Below are 19,271 nucleotides of genomic sequence, written 5' to 3' on the forward strand. Positions count from 1 at the left end.
CTGGAACGCACCAAAATGCATGCAAACGCATCAAAAAGGCACGCAAATGTTTTACAAAAACGTCCTGGAACGTGGCAAAACGCACTGCATGTGCAGAAACTCATGCAGATCTGGTCTGCATTTGTTGTGAACAAGCCCTTACCAGCACACCTTGGTATAGCGATAACTTTTATCCTTTATTCACATAAAGCAACAGGCTTCACAAGCCAACATTTTGAGGCCTCGCAGGATCCCTTACTCAAGGCACAAGGATTTTTAATGAGGTCTTGGGCCCTTTTCACATGGCCTGATAAGCAGGGGCTCCATACATGGATCCCCTCCTGATCGCAACAGTACCGATTGGGATGTCACCACTTTGACATTTGTGTCTGTTCAGCTTTTTCTTCCATCTTGGGATGGAGGAAAACACTAAAACTGCCAGACTATGGGGAGTCGAATGTAAATAAACATGTGTCAGTGTACATCAGATTACCCCCGCCAGGGTCAGGTCGGGCGAACCAGAACTCTGTTCCATTTGTTTTTCCGGACCTGGCCAGAGTCTGTGTGTAAACGGACACCCATCCATTTAGACCGGCCTGCCCATAGACTAGCATTGGGCATCTGATTGGGTCCACCTGTAAAACGGGCAGGATACCATTGGACCATCCGTGTGAAAGGGGACTTACGTGCAAGCTCTTGATCTGTCTCTACTTTATTACTAATATGATTCTTTCTATCTGTATCTGTCCGCATTGGAATTCTCTATGATTGGTCAAACGCAATAACCACATCTTGATATTTAGTCAAAAAGAATCTTTCATTTCCAACTCAAGATTTCCATTCCTGTTGAACGGCTTATGCAAAGTAGCACACACGCTGTGTCTGTCTGCAAATATTTATCCTTCCTGTTTAATGAGGTATTTCGGTCTTGGTTATCTCTCTTATTAGAAAAGCAGTGACCAAGCCATAGAATATTCCTCTGCAAATAGAGATCTCTCCTGTACTCTGCGGAGAAGTGTTTATTTTTGTGCAGAAAAATATTTAGATCTTGAGAGGGAGCCAGAGCGGAGCCCTCGGGAGCTATTCCAGGCCGGGATGGCCAAGATATTCTTGTTGCACAATTTATTCTGACGCCAGTCGTCATTGAGGAGTATTTCAAGTCCACCAGCAGAGATTTTTGGGTGTGGCAAATTTTGGCCATGGAGCCAGCGAGGAAGCAGACAGCTGCTGTGTTACAGCTGCTCCGACAGAGACGACATTCTCGCAATAGACAGTAAACTTCTGTCTGTATGTCATTCCGTCTATTCTGGACATTGATATATCGGTAGCTACTGTGGCGGCAGGCAGGGGCCTGGACTGCACTGTGTGGACACAGATGTTGCTGAGAGCAAAGAATTAAAGTATTTCATTGTCTATAGTTATAAACTACAACTGATTTTTTTTTCAGATTGATGCTCATACACAGTATATGGTTTTATGAGTTATGAAAGTTTTGCCTTAATTCTGTCTTGGGATGTAAATGCATTTTTAAGAGGCAAAACCCAGTTAAATTGTTGAGGTCCCTAGATTTTGTTTTTGTTTCCAGCCCTTGAAGGATGCTGATGAGCCATGTCTAGATTTGTCAGCCATTTCTGTTGGCAAAGTGCAATGTCTAGATGCCATTACAGACCACATGACTACTGTGGTACCCCAGTGCACAGGGTCCCTGTACTGCCTAGCCAAATTATGATTTATCTAGTCAGCAGTAACATTGACAATTAAAGGAGATCTATGAGGTGAGTGATTTCCACTCTTCCTCATAGTTAGAGCCGACCTGTGACAAAGAAGCTGTCACAGGTCGGCTCTATCGATCGGGAAGCGAGCAGAAACATGGAGCCGATCCGCTCACTTCCCGATCGTCTCCCTGCAGTGAGCGGTGACTATCAGTCTTTGCTCCCTGCAGGGATTCCCCCCCCCCTCTCTGATCCTCCAGCGCTGAGTGGAAGAACTGACAGAGGGGGCGGGCACAGCTGGCTCTGCGTCTAGATAGGCAGAGCCAGCTGTCAATCACGAAGCTGGGTGGATCTCAACAGTATTGTTGGGATCCGTCCCAGCTGCAGCGCTCTCAGTATATCACGAACAATTGCCTGCAATATAGTGAGCTTTGGGTCATGGAAGGAGGTTGGTATATGTCCTCCCGTGACCCTACAGAGAACTATGGGGAAAAACACTTGCCCCATAATTCTCTTGTAAAGTACATATATCAGATTACTTAAAAGCCTTATGACAGGGCTGGACAAATCCCAGTAGCCAGGTAGCCAATGCTCTTTACAAATGACATCTGGCGCCTTTTTAAGGTTTTCTCTATTTGTCGTCAATGGAGCTGGCTCCTAAAGAATATCTTGCTGGAGGCTGCATTGGGCCCGCTGGCTCCTGATTTCGATAATAATTGGTCCACCCCTCCCTTGTGATTTTGTAACTGCTTTTCTTTTTGGACATACATAGGCTTGGGTAGTTGTACCTTAAATGTGAACTTGACTTTGACGTGAGATTGTATTAAATAGACGTGTATCCAACCCTCTGTCATTGTCCTTAGTGGTGAGACAAGTTGTTTTACATGCTGGTTTGTGAGTGTGCCATGATGCCTTTCTACTGTATTAAATATAGTCGCACAGCTTGAAAGGGTGTATTCCAATGTAGGGATGGACATATTTATGTATTATAGAAGTCCCACTTTGAATAAAAATTATTTTTGCTTACCACTGCATTCTCCCAGTTTTTTTTTTTTCCCCATAATCCCAGAAAATTATTTTCCATGCCCCTGTGACATCATTGCCTCAATTCCAGAGATCTTTGCTTTCACTAAAGCCAGGGGAAAAGATCAAAGAATGCATCCTGCTTCACTCAAGGCACAGGGAGCCGTGTTGGACTATCTGCCTTTGACGACTGGTAGTGAAAGCCCTGCTCAAGGTGACAACACTGCAGTGATGTCAGTGCAGTCAAGTGTTGTCACCTTGCAGGAGGAAAGCCCTTGGACTGGTAGGTTTAGCAGCAGTTATTCTATAATGGAAGGAGCCCAAGATAAGTTACATTATGCATTTATTTATATGTGAAGAATGTTTACCATGACAGATTTTTTTTGCATTAAGTCATATTATCACCATTATGCTAATCTAGTGCATTCGAAAAGGCAGACATACAACAAGGGTAACATGACAAGCACCTGTTTTTCATATAAAGGGCTACAAAAATAACTTGAAAAATTATGATAATTAAAGATCATGATGTAAGGTATTTTAGTAAGACATGGGGAAGTTGTTATGCTTTCTGAAATTGTTCCTCCTTCATACGTATGTTCAATGCCCCATTTTGTACTCTGTTAATCATACACTTGTGTAGGTATACGCATGACCAAATTGGTTCTAAGCTCAAATCACGTCACTGCCTCTACAATTGTCATGTGCTAACCATTACACAGTTGTAGGATATTAACGCTTTCTTAGAGGTTTATTTACATTATTAGGAACATAGTTGTATATTTTTCTGTAGAAGTCAAATACATTTTTGAATGTCATCTTGTAATACCACATTATGGACATTAGATGGAGAGGAGGAGCATAAGAAATAAATGCTTCATATACTCCACAGCTTCAGCTAGTGGCCATAATGCTTTAGTACAAGAAGACATTCTAAAATACATTCAACTTATAAAGAAAATGTAAAAAGAATGTTCGTTTAGTGCATTCATTCGCACAGAATGAACACTCACAGAGATTTGCAGGGCCAATGGCTCTACAACTTGTTTATAAATAAACCCTTTAGTGTCCGAAGCATAAGGCTGAAAAGCATAGCTTTATTAACAATGCAAAAAAAAGTTTTCTTATGAAATGTTTGCTTGTCTAGTAATAATTTCCTTGCCGCAGTTTTTCACAATGCTGCATAATTAATCATTTGATTGGGGAGGTCAGAAGGAGCTGCTGTGCACTGTGTACACAAAGGGGGTTCATTTTTCATTCTGACTTAGTGTTTGCACGCTTATTGTTTGAAATGCCTGTCATTCACAAAGTAAACTGGCCGCTACAGTGTTTTGGATTAAGTGTGAAGGCAGAGCTATGTGTAATGTGTTTGTGCATGTGCTGCTTATTTTTAGGTGCCCCTAATGCCATAAATACCCGAGGCACCATTGGAGTGGAATTCCAGGCTGAAGGAAAAGCAGGATATCATTTCAAAGGAAACCTGTTCTCCTTCTGAACACTCTAGTTGCCTGGCTGTCTCTGGCCTCAATACATTCTGACCTAGAGCAAGTAGATCAGGGAATTCAAAGTGAAGTCTGCTTCTAATCTGCATACATGTCCCAGGTCAGTGACTCAAAAATGACTGATGCCAGTGTAGCGCTCACCCCCAAAGGATTAACTGGGTCATCGTCAGTAGTCTGTCTAGGGGTATTATCTTCAGCCGCTCATTAGCATTTAACTGCCCTTCTTCTAGTGCCCACAAAGCTGCTGTCCACTCGAGTAATGCATTGCTGAATAGCCTTTTATTAAACATCTTTACTGTGGAGAGAGGGTATAGGGATCCTAGGCATACAGGGTGTAACAGACATAGACTCCAGACTCACCAGACCTCTTTAGCATCTCAGTGTAGATTCACTTGTAGAACAGCAAATAGTAATTGGAGTAACAGATGAGTAGGAGATGAGTATAGATCCTCAGCAGGAGAGACGCCAGCCATGCTCCAGAGGTCCTATATGTTCCAGGCACCTCCCAGCAGACATCAGCTTCTCTGGCCCTCCTCCTCTGGCAAACAGGACAGGCCTCCTCCATAATGTAAGCCTCAGGGAAACTCTTCCAACACTCCAGCCTTTGCTTACCCCCAGACCTCAGGCCTAGCCTGGGGGGCAGGCTGGACAGCATCCAGCCCTAATCCTTGGCTGGTTCTGACTAGTCTGAGCACATGCCAAATCCCTCCAGTATCTGTATCCTATCCCAGCATGCACCACTGGTTGAGAGAAACCCTGTGATTGGCTGCTGTACTGTACATACACTACAGTGCCTCTCATTGGTTGTCCCACAATATAGCAGAGTCGCACTCCACCCAGGGGGGTACCGTCAATGCCAGACACCTGGAATTAACCAGATAAATGCCACTATAATCAAGCCGGGCTGAAGACAGCCCTGGCAAACACTAAATGTCTAGTATCCACCTCACAGAAGGTGATGGGGGGCTAAACCAGGGATCAGCATGATGCCAAGAAACTAGTATCTTCAAAAGAGGCCGATGGCATTGACAGCCTCCATACTTCTTGAGTACAGGTTTACTTTAAAATAATTTTTTTAAATACTAGCACTATAATGGCAGTCCTTGGAGTTCCTCAGGTCAGAGGTTTCTGCAGTAGTTACTAAGGATGCACCCAAGCCCGCATAAAACTGTGATTGACGCACCACCCTCCCGTCCCAATCAGTTGCAGGGGCATCGTCTGCCCCTTTGGCACGCACTTGCAGCATTATCCCATTCACTTCTATGTTTGCGGTTTTGTGCATCAGTACATGTGATATGCCAGAGTTTTATTTATTTTCGAGCTGAAAAGTACTTCTTGTTAGGCTTGGTGTAAGACAACAATGGCATTCTTAGTACTTGGAATCTTGCATACAGTAGTCCATTGTGATGCCCAGTTAATATTTAATGAAGAATATGTCATTTTTGTAATCTACATGGTACGCTGCCTGTGGTATTAAACATGGCACAGGGTGAAGGCGGTGTTTTGAGTCTTCCATTTCACAGCAGGTGGTCAGAACAGAGATAGTTGAACACATGCCAAAGACTTTCTGATGTGAGGAGAAGTGATGGCAGCATTACGCAATGCCTCTTCTTAATTATCCTCGACTTCTTCAATCCTTTTTGAAGTCAATATCTTGAAGAGAAAAAATATCAAGAAAGCGGCTCATGTGTGTCTTTAACTTTCAACACCTCTGTGTGAACTTTGAGGTAATAAAGGGGGCTTATGAGTCATCTTTGTTACAGGCCTCTGAGTGTGGAGAAATGATGACATATGTAAGACACCAGATTCTTCATCTTTGATTTACTTCCTGGCTGAGGCAATGAACGATGTGTTATTTTCTAGGATTGGTGTTATATGCGCACATTTATAAATTGTTTCCATGCCAGCTCTTCGGGAGTTTAAGAAACATCAGTCTATCACTTGCACTGCAGGTCGCCATTTTGTCAGGTCACATATTTTGCGTGGCCTTGGGTAAAAGTGGCATTACTGAAGCTGCTGGCCAACTTTATTTAAATAAGATCTTAAAGCGGAAGTACACCCTCCTATTTTTTACAGCCAAGGAAGGTGCCATCTATTTGGATTGCAGTGTCCATGATGTTGCAAATGTGATCAGCTATGACATCAGCCATTTAAAGGAGAACTATGGGGTTAGGGCTTTTCCCCATAGTTCTCCTTAGGGTAACGGGAGGACACAAACTAGCGCCCTCCCATCACCCTAAGCTCAGTATACCACGAGCTATAGCTCGCGGTATACTGAGACGCCGCAGCTGAAGCGGATCCCGACAGCCATTTGAGGGCTTGAAAGGGCAACGCTGACTCTCAACTGTTGTGGAAGTCCCATGAGGCGTTGCAAAACTGACAGTTACAGGCATGACTCGCAGAGGCATGTGGGATTTGTAGTTCAAGCACAGCAAGAGTACTGGAGTTGCCTACCCCTGTAACTGTTTTGGGAGACTAACAAAGTTTTTGTGTATGTGTGTGCGCATGCACACTTTGTTCATCAAAACTCAGCTTTAATAAAATTTTTGTCATAGAAATGCACACTTAACCACACAAACTAGAGCTGCAGCTAACGATTATTTTCATAATCGATTAGTTAGCCGATTATTAAGTTCGATTAATCGGATTTAAAAAAAAAAGTCTCCAGTGATGGACTACTAGTTTGTATTGAGATTGTAGTCCATCACGGGAGCAAGCTTGGAGCGGTGGAAGTAAAAAAAAAAAGTGTGGTGTGCAATATAGTACATTATAAAGCGGCACAGTGCAGCTATAGCGGAATGTAGCAAATCGCAGCAATAGTACATTATACTATAATGTATTATTGCTGGGATCTGATGTATTCCTCTATAGCTGGCGTTAAAACATTAAAATACATTTAATGGAAAAGTTAACAATTAAAAAACAATGTCTCTTGCAGCCCCCTCTGTCTACAGTTCAAGTCTTCTCTGACAGTGACTAGGGGTATAGCTTGATTTAACTATACAGGGACTCACTGCACAGGTACGAGGATCTGTAGTGCAAGGATTTCTTTGCTTCATTATTATCAGATTAAACCTTATGAGGGGGGTCAGCTCTGACATGAGGAAGCAAAGCCCTGCTTTCTGCAACATGGCCGCCTACAGACAGCAACACAGTGCAGAACAGGGCACAGCAACTCCATAATGTCAGAAGGAATTAGCTGTAGAGAATTCAGGCAATACTAGTGACTAGTCCTTTGCACTCTGCTTGCTTCCACATTACAGGTCCTCTTGAAAAAAAAAAACTTGTGCCAAGAGTTATAGCTGCTATTTTTCTTCCCAGTTAAAACATCTAATCAGCTGTGACATTTTGAGTGTCCATAGCCAGGAGCTAAAATTCAAACTTAAACACACTTCCAGACACGGGAATGTCATAAACATGGACATGTTTGAAGTCCAGCCTGTGTGACAACCATGGCTTCTTCCATAGATACAGTTAAAGGAAAGTAGCCATGAAGGGATAGGAAGTGTGTTATTTGAAGGATTACCAGGTGACAATAAAAGGAAAACAAATTTAGCCGCTATATCGAAGTACTGGTAAACTGCAATATATTATATTGTTTTGTCTTTTGCTTTTTCCGCTTTGCTTTCTTTTTTTAAGCCAGAATAAGGTTCTACTTTGATAAACTTTTATTTGCTACTTTGCTAGAGGGCAGGGATTGCCTCATTAGTCTACCTGTATAATAGTTTAAATTTCGCTGGAATGCATTATCTGTGTTTTTAAAAGCCATTGTTTTCCATATATAGGTATGTTATACATTGAAGTTTGGGTGATGGTCATGTCGTTACTCGATTACACATTGAATTTATATTGGCGGCCTGCCAGCAACCTGCATTTGTTGTTTTTATCGAGTGGATACAACTGGTGAGACCTGAAAAGTGATCTTGTGTCATACGCCCAGCTATAGTCTATAAATATAGAATTTCCTCTATGGAAGAGCCATAATACTTTGTGAACGTTCACTAATCCGAGCGAATACTGTGTTTTATGACTGTTAATATTTTGCCCTTCAGCATGGGCCAACAATTTGTGCACTTGTAAACTAGAGCCATCCCTGAAGCAAGTGCTTTTTATGAATGTGTGTGTGTATGTAAAGATAGATAGATAGATAGATATACAAAGTGCTTATGTAAGAAGGCAAACCACAACCTGCAGGAACCCATAGTAACAGAATTCTGCCTGTTTTGCATTGATACAGAGGTCTCTTATGCTTGAAGGTCAGAGTTTTAGTGCTCATGCCTTGGAGTACTGGGGTCTAAGGTTTTGATCCCATTATGTATTCTCTACATAGAAATTAGCATATATTCCGTTTCTTAGCATGGATTCTCTTCGGTGGCTCTTGTTTCCTCTTGCAAACCAAACGTAGAATAACCCTGAGGTTGATGTATATCTTCATTTGTCTACCTACAGAAACTGGTGCAACTTGTTTCATATATCTAGCCAAATTTGTGGATACCTGACCATCACATCTACCTATATGTTTGTGGATACATCTCCATATTATTGCGCTGGGTGTTTCTATTGAGGGGTACTGTTAATGCTTCAGCATACGAAGACATTTACAACCATTGTCCTCTTTTAACCTTGTGGCAACAATTTAAAGAAGGCCATTTTCTGTACGAGCATGACTATGCTCCCTTACACAAAGCCAGCTTCATAAAAACAGGGTTTGGTGTGAAGGAACTCGCGTGACCTCCATGGACCCTGACCTCACCTCTGTTAAACACTTTTGGGATGAGTAAGAACACTGATTGCAAACCAAGTCTACTTGTCCAACATCCATATTTTTGGCTGCATGTACCCTCCTAAATCTTGGGAATGGTCCTCCCAGAGGAGGAAAGGCTTTTCTAGCTGCAAAGGGCTAGCCAACTTCTCATTAGTGCCATAGTTGAGGAATGGGCTGTTCAACAAACTTGCATAGGTGTCATGATCAGGTGTCCGCAAAATTTTAGCCATATAGTGTACCATTTAAAGTGCAGCAGTATTTGTCAGTACAATATATTATAAATAAAATATCCTTTTTTTCATCAAAGTGCAACTGAAGCCAAAACTGTTTTGGATAGTGGAGAGGAATTGGAACACCTATCATGCTTTTTTATCCGTCAGTGTCCCTGTTAGGGAGATTCACCCCCTCTGTTTGCCCTGGTGACCGTTGTTACTGAAAGAAAAGAAAAAAATCCCACATTTTGGGTTGTCAACATTGATGAGAAATCTTCCAATAGGGATATTAGTTCTGGTGACCCTGCTGATCAACAAGGATATTCCTCACTTTGGAGGGATTTCCTATGAGTTCCTGTTGTGGCTGTTGGAAGACAAAAAAAGCCGACACGGGTTATATTTCTCCTTTACTCTATCTAAAACTAAAAGAGTTTTGTCTTCACTTCTATTTATGTAACTGAGGAATTATAAAATAGATGTGTGCAAGAAGACAAAGCTAGGCAAAGAAATTGCATTTTGGAAATGCTAGTTGGGGGTTAGCTCTAATAAAGCAAATCTCTTATTGGTAGCAGCTGGATGAATTTACTTGTTGCCTGGATTGTTGTAGAAAAGCAGATCGATTGTCAGCAGCAATGGACGGTTACATAACTTATCCAGGTTGTTTCCTTTTGAAGATGTGAGTAACCTTACTGTCTCCTGGCATCACTGATTTTACAGGTCTGCACGCTTGTTCCAGGTTAGAGCAACAGCAGGATTCCTAATCTGCATAGTGCCATGTCATTGACGTACAAACTATAGTCATTGGGATGAGTCCACCAAGGAATGAGTATCGAGTATTTTCACGAGAGGCAAACAATACCAGCTTCCCTACTTCCTCACTGCAGGATTCTTTGTTCTGAGCTCGGAACGATAATAATGTTTGATGTACAGCACACATTACTGTTTCTAATTTGGGTGAAAATTATTGCTGCTTTGTTGTTTCACTAGCAGTACATAAATATTTGAAGTCCATTCTTTTTGTTTCCTGCCTCAACAGCCATGGTTTAATCTGGTTATTCTTTATACACAGTCCTCTTTAATGAAATTGAGCTATTTTTTGCTTTATAATATGAACCATGGGAAGCTAGGCAAACCATTGCAATAAATTCTTGCCTTTTAATTCAATAATTTTGTACTGCCATAATGGCTGATTGTTCCATTTTGTGTGCAGTGAAGCATCAAATAGATAAAAAAGAAACAGATGCTGGGTAGTGTACCAGCAACCAACGATTATCAGGCATAGTTATTTACCAGCAACTTTAAAAATTCTTTATATGCTATGTCTAGTGCTTATGTTGCAAAAGATGTGGACCATTTGGAAGAATGTTACGGAAATGAAAAGTGATTGTAAAATGATGACTAGTTGTATGGGCTTGTATTCAGGCTGTGGGACTCGGGGGAACAGAGAGGCTCAATGTGTTTGTGTTTGTTTAGTGCCTGGACCTTAAAATTGCTTCCAGCCCTTACCAAATCCTACAGTTATTTCACAGTTTACTTTAGCTTCTCGGTGGGGGAGTTCCGTATTCTCTTCTAATACAGGTTGTGGAATGTCAATGTTCCGTTTTACCTCATTATTTCAATAGAATGTGCTTTGTATAAAGCTGAGGGAGGCTATCATCACCTTTGCAACATGTTGGTAGAATAATATGAAGATTCCATACAGCTTAAAAACATCAACCATCTCTGAATTATGGATTCCATCTTGTGAAGGGTGGCCATACCAGGTACAACCGTTTGAACTTGTGCACACTAGATAGACATCTTCATGTATGACCACTCTGAAGGAACCTTAATGTGTCAACTCTCTCACAGACCTATTTTTATAAACTGGTTAAGAGCCCCATAGTAGGTTTCACCTTCGGTTTGGTGGATTGTGAAAACACTGCTTTTGAGATGCCACTGTTGTCAGAGACAGTCTGTATGTGTTTCATATGTGAATATACCATAGGAAGTCACAGCCAGTGTTCCTGTTGGCAAAATACTTCCTGTGCTAGAGTCATAGTTCTCGCTTACTGTGCTGGTATTGATGGAGGAGCAGCATTGTCACACTAGGACAGAAAGTGTGTTAGGTCTAAAGAACACAACTACCTCTCCTCCATAACCTAGATGAAAGGTGTCCCTTAGTTCCAACAGACTTCCTAATAACATTGGATTTCTGGCAGGATCAACCAGTATGTTTTTGCACCCATCTCTAAGACTGATGCCAGGGAGGATTTTTCATCATCAGTGGCAACTTAATGGCTCAGAAGGATGCTTTTGAAGCTGGAAGTGTTGGTGGCAGAGATGGCGGCAGCTGGGGACAGAGAATCAATCCAGCATTGGAGAAGGGCATACTTGTAAGGTAACCCCACCCTTCTCATAGCAGTTTACTCCCACTTTCACAAAATGCTTGGTATATATAACAAACCAAAAGAGAGCAGATATGAAAAGTTCATTGCTGGGCTCCATTCACATAATGTGTTGCATTAATGTAACATGTCACTGTAAGTTAAGATGTACTGTGGTAAAGCAGTCTACTCATTGTGAATGGGATGACAGTGCACCTTAACAAATAAATGGGTCCATTTATAAGAGAGTGGATATCGCCCAAGGAACAGAGGAGAAATCTTCCAATGGGGATATTGTCTGAGAGATTTCCTCTCACTACCTGTTATGCCTTCATGACAGGTAGTGAAGCCGAATCTCTCCAGCAGGACACGGAAAACAAAAATAAAATAACAGGTTTTAACCCTTCCCTACTTTATCAAAACTGGGAAAAAAATTGGGGTATACATACACTTTAATGCAGCAGAGAGGACTCTATGATTGGGAGAGAGCTGGTCATGAGACTTTGATGTGACCGAGCTGTCCTTCTTTTTTTTTTTTTCCAATTATCTAATAGTTCTGCTAAAAGTGATGAAGCTTGGTCTGTACTATTCACATCTATAAAGCTCATCAATATACTTTAAAAATGGCCAGTTTTGTTTTTTTTAAACGGTGCTATGACCATGCCAAAAAAAGTTTTCCCCATTTTTAAATGTATTCACATACAGGTACCCAAAATAAGCTTCCAAAAAAACCAAGCCTAATTATCTTATTTATACTCGAATATTTTCCTTTTGACTTTAAAATATAATTAAGTTGTTAGTTCCTAAAAATACCAACCTGAGCAGACCGACGAGGCGGATTAATGTGACAGTCAATCAAAACCAAAACGTTTGCAATCAAAACTGCTAAAGGGAAAAAAAACAAAATATCCATCGCTCTGTTTTGAATACTTGGAATCATCTGTGTGCGGGGCTTATTGCTGCAACATTATATGAACTTAGTGCTGAAACATTTTGAAGGATCCTGGCTCTTGGCAAGTAATTTGATAATTCCATTGGCGATCTCCTAACAGAGCAGTTATTGTTAAGGAAATATGATATGCATTGGAATATACTAATTAAACGGGTTTTCATATTATTGTTGTGTTAACAGAGTAGTAAAAGGATCCCATTGTCCATCTGAAAGCGCATGTTCGAATTTGCCAAGATCAAAGTTTTTTTAGTTATAAGTTATTCAAATAATACAAATAAAAAAGGTGATTTGCTTTTTTTTTCTTTTCTTTAATAAGTGCTCTGATTTGGCATAGAGGCCATTTTTCTGGTAATTTTCACCTTCCCTAAAACAACATTTCAGATTCAAAGTAAACACATTTACCAGTCGGAAGATTTTGCTTGATCTTTACGTTGAGAAAGCTTTAAGTTTGAAGGAAGAGTTGGCAAATATTTATACAAATGCTTGGGGGACAGATTTGTAAAATGAAGCACTAAAAGTTGTGTTCTGACCTCTTTCTTGGCTGTGTTTTTGGCACCATCTTGGGATTATGCGAGGTCTATAAATTATATAGGACTTTAAAGGAAACCCGTCATGAAAGCAATTCTTAAGCTTTTATTGCTGACCCTTTCCAGAAACTGTTAGTTGTCTGGTTGTCATATCAACCCTCTGGCTTCAGTGCTTTCAACCCTGAAAAATCACCCAGATTAGGAGAAGCAGGCTGAAAATGTTATTTAGTCTCAAAGTTCAGTTCTTTGAGGGCCTGTTCACACCATCCAGTTCATTTTACAAATCTGACCCCCAAGCATTTGTATAGTGCATGCATGTTTTTTTGCGACCCCACCGCACTGGAAAGCATGGTACTGCAATCTGCATAGTGATCACACTGCGGGTGGAAGGTTTGTCTGTGGTGCCAATGAAATGCATGGCATCACCACGCCCCCTTCCCGCCCTAGAATGCAGAGAGCCTTTGTTTATGTGATGATGTGGACAGGCCCTCAGACTCATTCACAGACCTGGAACTAGTATGCAGATAAGACCACACCCATTTCATGTTGTAATAAAATGTTCAGAAATCTTAAACTTGAGACACTTGTCCTATTGTATACGATTGTATCTGTTCAGCTGATATTTTCACTTGTTTGAGGTCTTAACATCGGACTGTTCCACTAAGATGGGATGGTTGTTAGATAAACTATGCAAGGAGAATGACAAATGGTTGGATCTATGAACAAAGTTTAGTTGAAATGAGGAATGAAATGTGGTAGCGATAGGGTTGAACAGCACCTATGAATATGAGGATCATCGGACACTGGGACTACTGGGCAAGCATTTCTGCAGGTTAGCATTTAAGAAGGCACCAGGCTTCTTGTCCTTTTGTTCTCTATAGGCAGCAGCTCGTATTTACCATGGTTAATAGTCCAGGTGCAGCATTTGATTGCTGATGGGCAAAGGAAAAGGACGCTGTTGGTACATGGGGTAATAGGAACATAGTAAATGAACTACTGCAGTAATGTTCACCTCTATACATTAAGTATCATTGTACTGATGGCAGTGATCCTTGGCCAGCTGGACACTGATTTTGTTTTCTTCATATCGTGCACCTGTTTCCTAACATCAGGCAGATATTTCATGTTGGAAACCCAGTATCTGGGTGGTAGTCATGCCAGGAACAATAATCTTCACTGTGTGTATAAATAAATCCACTTTGAGAAAGAATCTGTATTAAGGAAAATATGTAGGCTTCCTTTTTTGTCCTTCTACCAAAAAGGCTATATGTATGGCTGTTGTAATGATACAGTACTGTTAAAGCTGAAATGTAGTGTATGTATTAGGGATGGTCAGATACCGATACTAGTATCTATATTGGTGCCGTTCCCAAGTATTTGGGCGAGTACTCGTGCTCACCCAAATGCTCCAATACCTTCCCTGATACCTGAATTTCGGTCAAACAGAGATTTCCTCTGACCGGCAGTGTTGTGAAGGAACATGAGTCAGCTTCCTGGGCCTATCAGGAAGCTGGGCGGCGGGTAATGACTCCTGGTCTGACTTCCTGAATGGCCGGTTAGGCGGCTTAATGTTGATTGGCGGCGAAGCCGCCATCACCCGCTCCGTCTGGCTTCCTGATTGGCCGAACAGCTAGCTCCATGCTAATTGGCTGCGAAGTCACGCCACACAGCTTAATGATTGCACAGGAAGCCGGCTCCATGCTAGCGGTATCGGTACTCAGTATAGGAAAGTACCAATAATAAATATCTGACTCGTACTCAATACAAAGAAAACTGTAACAGTGCATCCTTAGTATGGTCATAAAACCTTCCTTTGTCCCCCTGATCAACATGCAATGCCATTTTTTTTTTAAGAAAAAGTGTTTTGAGGCCCAGAGATATCATCCCTGGCCATGTCTGTTGCTCTTCACTCAAGAGTCTGGTGGGAGGGGTCAACAGTCTCCTGGAAATGTCACAGCATTCTGCCTGTGAACTTTTTCAATTGTATTAAATGAAAGAACACATCCCCTTTCTCTTTAGGCTTGCCATCTTCTCTGTTTCTCCCTGCTGGCCACTGGGTGCTTTAGACTTCTATACATATAGTATGTCCTCCTGTGACCCAAAACTTATGGTTATGGTTTGTAGTTGCTTCGCTGCATCATATCAAAATGTACTTGATGAGAATGTGAAGCCATCTGTTCAAAAATTGAAGGTAAACTGTCTTTTCACTGACCGCCGCACTCTGCGTGCCAGCATATTGTAGTGCTTGACTTTGCGAATTTGTTAGCCCCTCTATGTCATATACTGCTTTTATTGCCTGAGCCTTTTACAGACTTTGTACACGTTCTAGTTTGACGTTTCTTAGTAAAACTAGGCAATGCCAAAAGTAAACGTCTACAGCCTTGGTTCTCAACTGGTGGGTCGTGACCCAAAAGTGGGTCGCGACCACCGTGTTCCGTGGGTCGCCGTGTGCCTTTCCACTTTCCTAGGTGAGAGGGATTTCCATCCATGCATGCAACGCTTTCAGCTTCCTTGCATGTCCGGTAGAGGTGCCTGGGACTGGAGTGACATCACGTTCTAGCTCCCGGCACCTCTACAGGGCACGCAGGGGAGCTGTACAAGCAATGCACATATGGATGGAGCTCTGTCACAGCACAGCAGCACGCAGGCTGAGGATCCATTCCAGTTCTCATAAGGTAGAGAGACTGGGTGGATCTTAAAAAAGAAGAAAAAAACATTAATTTTTTGGCAGTGTATATGTGTGTGTGAGATTGTGTCTGTGGTTGTATGTGAGATTGTGTCTGTGGTTGTATGTGAGATTGTGTCTGCGGTTGTGTGTGTGTCTGTCAGTGTTTTTTGAGGGCCCGTTCACACTAGTACGATGTGTTAATCGAACAGTCCTGTGCCAATAACGCACTGAACCATGCAAGTGCACCTAGTACTTGTTCTGGTGTGGGAGGTGTGTTGCATTGCCATTCATTTGAATGGCACCCCAAACGCACCTCCCGCCCACAGTTCAATCGCCCGCACCGGAACGCCCGGTACCACAATGCTGTCAGTTCCCTTGCAGTGAGAATTGGCTTGCATCTTAATGACCAAGGATAAATGTGGGTCCTGCGGTCACACAGGTTGAGAACCACTGGTCTACAGTATACCTCAACTGGTATTTCTTTTTCAGTGACTGCTTATGCAGTTTATGCAGTAGGAAGTGACACAGTTTATTCTGGTCTTTATATTTGAGTTCCTGTCTGTTATTGTACAATGGATTCTTGTGGCACATGGACAGCGGTGTTCATGCCCTGTCACTGTGTATCTGCCATAATCCAGGTCCCGTTATTATCAGAGTGTAGGGGTGTTGTGTGGCCTGGATGTATTTATATCCAAGATAAGGGAGGAATGAATGATTATCACAGTAGATTCCCCTCTGGCAGAATGTGTGGGACAGGAAGGAAATGGCTCAGTGGGATGGTGAGCTGCAATATTAAAGCAAGAGTAGCTCGGAATCGGCTTGAATAATGCAAATGTTGTTGCTGTATGAAAACACATGAAAATAATAATATGGTGCCTGCAACCTGTGATCTTATTTATTACATTCATTTATATAGTGCTACTGACCATAATCCTTCTATTTCCTTGTAGAATTCAATGCTTTAATGTGCATGCTCTTTCATACAGTTTGTATAGTTGTTTTCAGTGGAATTCCATTAAAGTATCTATAGCCAAAACTTCTTTTTTTGTTTCGGATACAATGGGAAAGTTTTTTAATTTCCTGTCAGGTTTTACTGCCTTCCAGGCATATGCAGTATTAGAGATTTTCCCCCCTCCTATTCTGGGTACAACCTTTTACCTGGCAGAAAGTGAGGGGAAATCTGCAACAGAGAAACATACAACAATAAAAAGCTAGCAGGGATTCTAGCGTACCCCTATTTAATATAAGGTGTATTTCCACTTTTCAAGTTGAATTTAAGAAAACCACACTTTGTTGGTTCCATTCACATAGTATACTTAATGAAGGACTCTGGGCAGTTAAAACGTTAACCCTTGACCCCATACCTCCATACTGCAAGGCAATGACATGCGGTACCTTCCATGCTGGGTTATGCCTGCCTCCCCAACCCGGTCACCAAGCTACGTGTGAAGGAGGGAGGAGCCTCCCTGTCCCTCACTTGTTCGTCACTGGTGAGGCTTTGAGATCAATGCCCTCAGTGTTTTTGGTTTTGGTTTTTTTATTGGATAGCTTGGACTAATGGCCCTTTGCCATTGGTCCAAACCATCCACAGAGCTCACGCCTCTAACACAGACTAGAGGCTGTGACAGCTCTGGCCTCACTAGGTTAGGTTACACAAGCAATGGGGAAGCCAGCTGCTGTGTAACCTAACGTAGCTGTCAAAAACCAGTTAGAATTTTGTTTGCAGTAAAAATGTTTTCGGAACGTTTGATTTTTCTAGTAGTTAAAGGAGAACTATTGGGTCAGTGCTTTTCCCCATAGTTCTCCCCAGGGTCACGGGAGGACACAAACTAGCGTCCTCCCGTGACTCAAAGCTCAGTATACCGCGAGCCTACGGCTTGCGGTGTACTGAGACTGCCACAGCCGGGACGGATCCCGACAATACTATCGAGATCCACCCAGCTGCGGGATTGACAGCTGGCTCAGGGGAGGGAGGGAATCCCTGCAGGGAGCCGTGAGTGACAGTCACTGCTCTGCAGGGATAGATCGAGAAGTGAGCGAGCGACGCTATGTGTTCGCTCACTTCCCGATCTATTGAGCCGACGTGTGACAGTTTCATTGTCACATGTCGGCTCGAACTATGAGGCTGAGTGATTTTCACTCGCTTTATAGTATTCCTTTTAATGGGGTCAAATCAATGATCCAATTCGACTGTAGTGATGAAACAAATTGAAGCAGCAGGATGGAAAATGTTTCTCGAGCAAACTAAATTGTAACAGTGCATGTGGTTTTCAATCGGGAAACTCCGTTATTCCAAAATAGAATGCTAGAAGCAAAATCAATTTCCAATGACATTCGTCACATCTTTGATGACGTTATGCAAAGTTCTGATGAGATTTTGTTTGAGAACGTTAGTACGTACTTCTTTATACACAGCTTACATTTTTAGGACAGATAGTGTTCACATCTAGTTCACTTCTGATATTGACTGACAGGTTTCATTAGAGTAAACATAACTTCCCACAGCCCCATCTTTTACATAGGGGGACACGTGTGTGTGTGTGTGTGTGTGTGTGTGTATGTGTGTATATATATATATATATATATATATATATAACATTTAGACGTGATGAAGAAGACTTGTTGAAGTTCAAACTGAGGGGCAGGGAAGAAAGTGGATTTAAGTGACTTTGAATGTGGCATGGTTATTGGTGCCAGACAGGCTGGTCTGAGCATTTCAAAAACTGCTGATTTACTGGGACTTTCATGCACAACCATCTCTCGGGTTTACAGACAATGGTCCGAAAAAGAGAAAATATATTTTTATAGTTGTGTGGACGAGAATGCCTTGTTGGTAGGGCTGCAGCTAACGATTATTTTCATAATCGATTAGTTGGCCGATTATTAAGTTCGATTAATCGGATAATAAAAAAAAAAAAGGCTCCAGTGATTGACGACTAGTTTGTGTTAAGATTGTAGTCCATCACGGGAGCAAGCTTGGCGCGGTGGAAGTAAAAAAAAGTGTGGTGTGCAATATAGTACATTATACAGCAGCGCAGTGCAGAATACCAGCAGCTATAGAGGAATGTAGCAATAGTACATTATACTATAATGTACTATTGCTGGGATTTGTAGTCCTCTGTAGCTGGCGTTATTCTGCATTGCGCTGTATATAATGTATTATTGCTGGGATTTGTAGTCCTCTATAGCTGGTGGTATTCTCCATTGCGCTGTATAATGATTTATACTGCGCAATGCAGATTACCACTGACCAGTTATAGAGGAACAAATCCCAGCAAAAATACATTATACAGCGCAATGGAGAATCCCACCAGCTATAGAGGAACAACAAGTCCCAGCAATAATACATTATACCGGGTGTTTAATATATTATTGCTGGGATTTGTTGTTCCTCTATAGCTGTTGGTATTCTACAGTGTGCCGCTTTTTTTTTTTTATAAACAGGAAACATTAAAACAGGTCCCCCTTACCTGTTTCTGAACCCTTGTAAGTCGCGGCGGCGTGCTCTGCGGGCGTGTGTCCGGCTTGTGTGGTGGGCGTGGCATACGCGGCGTGGTCGTGGCGT

This window comes from Nanorana parkeri, unplaced genomic scaffold (genome assembly GCF_000935625.1).
Source record: "Nanorana parkeri isolate BGI_ZX_2015 unplaced genomic scaffold, ASM93562v1 scaffold112, whole genome shotgun sequence".
NCBI classification, from domain to species: Eukaryota; Metazoa; Chordata; class Amphibia; order Anura; family Dicroglossidae; genus Nanorana; species Nanorana parkeri.